Raw genomic sequence first — 7,200 nt, forward strand, 5'->3', positions numbered from 1 at the left:
GAAATTGAAGGGGAGAAATGTTCAGTCTCATTCAAGCTAGTCAGGACACACGGGAAAGCTGCTTCTAGGACAGATTCTCATTTAGCAGATCAACCCACCCTAGAACAGAATTCCCTGGGTGTGTTTCTCCTCTCCTTGTCCAACAAACATATAAGCATACATAATATAAATCATTTTGTATGGACACAGTAAGAAATACCTTAAGCTTATAGAATTGCTCTCCTAGGGCCATCTTGATCTCAGACTGCAGTGCTCAGGCCAGATATCTTTTCTATTCCTAGCAAGGTCATAGTCTCATTGTTACTTTTGGATCATAACAGCATTTGCCTATGATCAAACTCTTAACCTATAGTTAAGAATCGTGGCACCTTGGCCTGGCCCGTCACGATGCCAGGGTAGCACATAACTTACAGCTTTCCCTGGTTCCATCCAGTTCCTCATAGGGACCCTGCCCTTAGGGTGCTAGGAAGTGAGGGCAACTGACGCTTAAGTTGAGAAAGAAGATGCCCGGGAGTGAATAATATTCAAAGCCAATTAAATACTAAGATATAAAGCATAATATTAACTGTCTTCCTGTATCTATACAAAAAGGACTTTGTGTTAAACTATTCAAAAGACATAAGGAGAGGAGAAAGGCAATATTAACTTACAGTACAAGTTCAGTGTCCTAAAACTAGGAACCGACCTTACAAATTGGTTGGGGAAGAGAGCACAAAGAAGTAGTTACAGACAAACAAAGGAATGGGAGTGACTCGGGAGTACTGTGATGGGTGCAACCTGATAAACCTAAGATCCTTGTACTCCAACAGGCCTCCTCCCAGATCCCCCAACTTCCAGAAGCTAGGCGTTATACTCACCAACTGCCCCCAGCGCTGTGTAATCCCATCAATGGCCAAGATCCAGAGACTATAAAACCAAGCTCTCGGAAGCTTGTCTAGTTCAAGCTTATTGTCTAGTTCTCGCTCTCTGAGAACGCGGCAGGCTACTGAGAGTATCCTGCACGCACGCACGGCAGAGTCTGGCAAGCTCCCTGTGGTGTATTCGATATGCCAAAATCCAGTAACTATGATGGGTCTCATTCCCCTGACCCTGAAAGAGCCTCCAATGTGGCACTTGCTAAAATCTCAGGGCTAGGACAAATCGAGATGCTACTGGTGCCTGCTCGAGGAAATCAATGAACAACGGGCTGACATTGACACAGTTATACTGCAACTATACTTTCACACCTATTACATGAATTATATTGACTGACTATTGATCAAAGTCTAGAAAATGAAAACCATAACTCCATAGGTGGCCAACCACATGCTTTCTTTTTTAAAAAAATTTCTTTTTGCCATTCGAATTTCTTCTTTGCGAAAGTTTCTGTTCATTTCCTCACCCCATTTTTTGATGGGGTTCGGTGATTTCTTCTTGTGGAGTTTAACCAGTACCTTGTATATCCTTGATATCAACCCCTTGTCGGATGTGTACTTGGTGAATATCCTTTCCCATTCTGTAGGCTGTCTTTGTATTTTGGTCAATGTTTCTTTTGAGGTGCAGAAGCTTCTTAGTTTAAGATAGTCCCATTTGTCAATCTCTGTTTTCACTTGCTCGGCCAGTGGCGTGACATCTTTGAAGATACCATTACCTTCAATATCATGGAGAGTTTTGCCGACTTTGTCTTCAATAAACATTATGGATTCTGGTCTGATGTTGAGGTCATAAATCCATTTTTATCTTACTTTTGTGCATGGTGTTAGGCAGAGATCTGAGCCCACTTTTTTGCATGTAGCCGTCCAATTTTGCCAGCACAGTTTATTGAAGAGGCCTTCCCTGCTCCATTTCATTTTTCTTGCCCCCTTATCAAAAATTAGATGATTATATGTTTGGGAGGAAATGTCAGTATATTCAACTCTGTTCCATTGGTCTGCAGCTCTGCTTTTGTTCCAGTACCATGCTGTTTTAATTATTACTGCCTTGTAGTAGAGTTTGAAGTTAGGGAGGTTGATTCCTCCCATTTTCTTTTTCCCAAGAATTGCTTTAGCTATTCGTGGGGGCTTATTGTTCCATATAAATTTCAGGAGTGTTTGCTCCATTTCTTTGAAGAATGTCATGGGTACCCTTATAGGGATTGCATTGAATTTGTACAGTGCTTTGGGAAGTATTGCCATTTTGATGATGTTGATTCTCCCCATCCATGAACAGGGGATATTTTTCCATTTCCTCGTGTCCTCTTTTATTTCCTGAAGTAGCGTTTTGTAGTTTTCTTTGTACAGGTCCTTTACTTCCTTAGTTAAGCTGATTCCTAGATACTTGATTTTCTGGGGCACAATTGTGAATGGGATTGTTTTCTTGATGTCACTTGCTTCTCTTTCACTATTTGCGTATAGGAATGCCATGGATTTTTGGGTATTGATTTTATAGCCTGCCACTTTACTATACAAGCCTATTGTTTCTAGGAGTTTATTGGTAGAGGTTTTAGGGTTCTCTAAGTATAGTATCATATCATCTGCGAATAGTGAGAGCTTAATTTCTTCTTTCCCTATCTGGATGCCCTTAATATCTTTTTCTTGCCTAATCGCTATTGCAAGTACTTCCAGTACTATATTGAACAGTAGTGGAGAGAGTGGGCATCCTTGTCTCGTCCCTGACCTTAGGGGGAAGGGTCTCAGTTTTTCCCCATTGAGGATGATGTTTGCTGTAGGTTTGTGGTGGATGGCTTTAACTATATTGAGGAAAGTCCCCTCTATCCCCATTTTAGCAAGGGTTTTCATCATGAATGGGTGCTGGATCTTGTCAAAAGCTTTCTCTGCGTCTATTGATATGATCATATGATTTTTATCTTTTCTTTTGTTGATATGATGGATTATGTTGATTGATTTCCGAATGTTGAACCATCCTTGCATCCCTGGGATGAATCCCACTTGGTCATGATGTATGATCTTTTTGATGAGTTGTTGTATTCTATTGGCTAGTATTTTGTTGAGAATCTTCGCATCCGTGTTCATCAGGGATATTGGCCTGTAGTTTTCTTTTCTTGTGGTGTCTTTGTTTCCTTTGTTTCCTATTAGAGAGATATGGGCTTCATAGAAGCTGTTTGGGAGAGTTTCTGTTTTTTCAATTTCCTGGAAAAGCTTGAGAAGAATTGGCAATAGGTCCTCTTTAAATGTTTGGAAAAATTCGCTAGTAAATCCGTCTGGGCCTGTGCTTTTGTTTTTGGGAAGACTTTTGATTACAGTTTCAATTTCCTTGATGTGAATAGGTCTATTCAGGTATTCTATATCTTCTTGATTCAGCTTTGGGAGATGGTAGGAATCCAGGAATTTATCCATTTCTTCCAGTTTCTCGTGTTTCGTGGCATAGAGACTTTCAAAGTAGTCTCTGATGATCTCTTGAATTTCTTTAGTTTCTGTTGTGATATACCCATTCTTATTTCTGATTCGATTTATTAGGGTTCTCTCTCTCTGTTTCTTTGTGAGTGTTGCTAGTGGTTTATCTATCTTATTTATTTTCTCGAAGAACCAGCTCTTGGTTTCATTGATCTTTCCGATTGTTTCTTTGTTTTCCATGTCGTTGATTTCTGCTCTAAGTTTTATGATCTCTTTCCTTCTGCCTGATTTAGGCTCTTTCTGTTGATCCTTTTCTAAGGTCTTGAGCTGTGAGGTCAAATTGTTTATGTGCATCGTTTCTATCGACTTAAGATAGGCTTGCAGAGCTATGAATTTTCCCCTTAATACAGCTTTCGCTGCATCCCATAAGTTCTGGTAGTTTGTGTCTTCATTCTCATTTGTTTCCAGGTATCTTTTGATTTCATCCTTGACTTCATTCCTGACCCACTCATTGTTCAGCATCGAGTTGTTTAATTTCCAGGTGTTTGATTTGGTTCTCCGTGTCTGTGTGTGATTCACTTCTATCCTCAGTGCATCATGGTCTGAAAAGATGGCTGATACTGTTTCTATCTTCTTGATTCTGTTGAGGTATGTTTTGTGTCCTAGCACATGGTCTATTTTGGAAAATGCTCTACATCACTAATCATCAGAGAGATGCAGATCAAAACCACAATGAGATATCATTTTACACCACAGAGACTGGCCCACATCCACAAGAACAAAAGCAACCGGTGCTGGCGCGGATGTGGCGAGAAAGGGACCCTCCTTCACTGCTGGTGGGATTGCCGGCTGGTCCAACCCTTTTGGAAAACAGTATGGACGACTCTCAAAAAATTAGAATTTGATCTGCCATTTGACCCAGCTATAGCACTCCTGGGAATATATCCCAGAGAGGCAAAAAGGTATAGTCGAAGTGACATCTGCAATTGTTTGTTCATTGCAGCACTCTTTACAATAGCCAGAATCTGGAAAAAACCTGAGTGCCCAAGAACAGATGACTGGTTAAAGAAACTTTGGTACATTTACACAATGGAGTACTATGTAGCTGTTAGAAAAGACGAAGTTATGAAATTTACATACAAGTGGTACTACATGGAAAGTATCATGTTAAGCGAAATGAGTCAGAAAGAGCGGGATAGACACAGAAAGATTGCATTCATCTGGGGAACATAAAGCAACAAAAAGGGAGATTAACACCCAGGAATGGCTGAGATTAGTACCAGGAATTTTGCTCCATGAATGGAAGGCCAGCCACAGGCTCTAGGTGAAAAGGAAGCTCAGATAGAGAAGAGAGTACCAAATGAAGGGTGTTGTGAGGGTCCTCCCAGGGTGGGAGAAGCATGCTAAAAGTAGTCGATAGACCAAACATGATTGCCACTCAAAGCCTCTCTTGCAAAACACAGTACCCAAAAGAAGAGAGAGAGAACAAGGGGGAATACCCTGCCACAGAGGCAGGATGGGACGGGGGGCGGGGGGATGAGGGTTGGGGAGGGGGATGCTGGGACCCGTGGGGATGGATGACGGGCACTGGTGGAGGGATGGGCACTTGATCATTGTATAACTGAAACCCAAGCACAAAATTTGTAAGCCTATAACTGTACCCCATGGTTTTTCACTAATAAAAAAAATAAAAAAATAAATTAAAAAAATTTCTTAATAGTGAGACATCATGAGGTACAGTTGCAGACTTACGCCTTTTTGTGCTTGGGTTTCAATTATACAATGATCAAATACCCATTCCTCCACCAGTGCCCATTTCCTACCACCACGGATCCCAGTATACCTCCCCCCCATCCCCCCAATCCCACCCTGCCTCTGTGGCAGGCATTCCCTTTTGTTCTCTCTCTCTTATTGGGTGTTGTGGTTTGCAAAAGAGGCAATGGGTGACAATCATGTTTAGTCTATAGTCTACTTTCAGTATGCTTCTCCCATCCTGGGAGGATCCTCCCAACACCTTTGTTTGGTGTTCCATTCTTTATCTGAGCTCCCTTTTCCCCTAGTATATGTGGATGGCCTCCAAGCCATGGAGTAAAATTCCTGATACTAATCTCAGCCATTCTTGGGTGTTAGTTTCCTATTTTGTTACTTTATGTTCCCCAGATGAATGCAATCTTTCAATGTCTATCCCTTTCTTTCTGAGTCATTTCACTTAACATGATACTTTCCATGTAGTGCCACTTGTATGTAAATTTCGTGACTTCATCGTTTCTAACAGCTACATAGTACTGCATTGTGTAAATGTACCAAAGTTTCATTAACCAGTCATCTGTTCTCGGGCACTCAGGTTTTTCCAGATTCTGGCTATTGTAAAGAGTGCTGCAATGAACAGACAATTGCAGATGTCACTTCGACTATTCTTTTTTGCCTCTCTGGGGTATATTCCCAGGAGTGGTATTGCTGGATCAAATGGTAGCTCGATTTGTAATTTTTTGAGAATCGTCCATACTGTTTTCCAAAAGGCCTGAACCAGTCGGCATTCCCACCAACAGTGAAGGAGTGTCCCTTTCTCACCACATCTGCGCCAGCACCGGTTGGTTTTGTTCTTGTGGATATGGGCCAGTCTCTGAGGTGTGAAATGATATCTCATTGTGGTTTTGATCTGAATCTCCCTGATGATTAATGATGTGGAGCATTTTTTCATGTGCCTTTTAGCCATTCGAATTTCTTCTTTGTGAACGTTTCTATTCATTTCATCTCCCCATTTTTTGACGGGGTTGAATGTTTTCTTTTTGTGGAGTTCAACCAGTACTTTGTATATCCTTGACATTAACCCATTATCGGATGTGTATTTGGCAAATATACTTTCCCATTCTGTAGACTGTCTTTGTATTTTGGTCACTGTTTCTTTTGAGGTGCAGAAGCTTCCTAGTTTAAGGTAGTCCCATTTGTCTATCTCTGTTTTCACTTGCTTGGCCAGCGGTGTGACATCTTTGAAGACACCATTAGCTTCTATGTCATGGAGGGTTTTGCCAACTTTTTCCTTAATGTACCTTATAGATTCCGGTCTAATGTTGAGGTCTTTAATCCACTTAGATCTTACTTTTGTACATGGAGTTAGGCAGAGATCTGAGCCCATTTTTTTGCATGTAGCCATCCAGTTTTGCCAGCACAATTTGTTAAAGAGGCTTTCCCTGCTCCACTTCACGTTTCTTGCCCCCTTATCGAAGATTAGATGCTCGTATGCTTGGGGGGAGATGTCAGTATATTCAACCCTGTTCCATTGGTCTACAGCTCTGCCTTTGTTCCAGTACCATGCTGTTTTAATTATTACTGCTTTGTAGTAGAGTTTGAAGTTAGGGACGTTGATTCCTCCCATTTTCTTTTTCCCAAGTATTGCTTTAGCTATTCGTGGGGGCTTATTGTTCCATATAAATTTCAGGAGTGTTTGCTCCACTTGTTTGAAGAATGTCATGGGTATCCTAATAGGGATTGCATTGAATTTATACAGTGCTTTGGGAAGTATTGGCATTTTGACAATGTTAATTCTCCCGATCCATGAACAGGGGATATAATTCCATTTCCTCGTAAGCTCTTTTGTTTCCTGACGTAGGGTTTTGTAGTTTTCTTTGTACAGGTCCTTTACTTCCTTAGTTAAGGTGATTCCTAGGTACTTGATTTTCTGGGGCACAATTGTAAACGGGATTGTTTTCTTCATATCACTTTCTTCTCTTTCACTATTTGCATATAGGAAAGCCATGGACTTTTGGGTATTGATTTTATAGCCTGCAACTTTACTATACAACTCTATTGTTTCTAGAAGTTTCTTGGTAGAGGTTTTAGGATTCTCTAAGTATAGTATCATATCATCTGTGAATAGTGAGAGCTTGAT

The sequence above is a fragment of the Sorex fumeus genome, unplaced genomic scaffold (assembly GCF_029834395.1).
Source record: "Sorex fumeus unplaced genomic scaffold, SorFum_2.1 ptg000065l, whole genome shotgun sequence".
Taxonomy (NCBI): Eukaryota; Metazoa; Chordata; class Mammalia; order Eulipotyphla; family Soricidae; genus Sorex; species Sorex fumeus.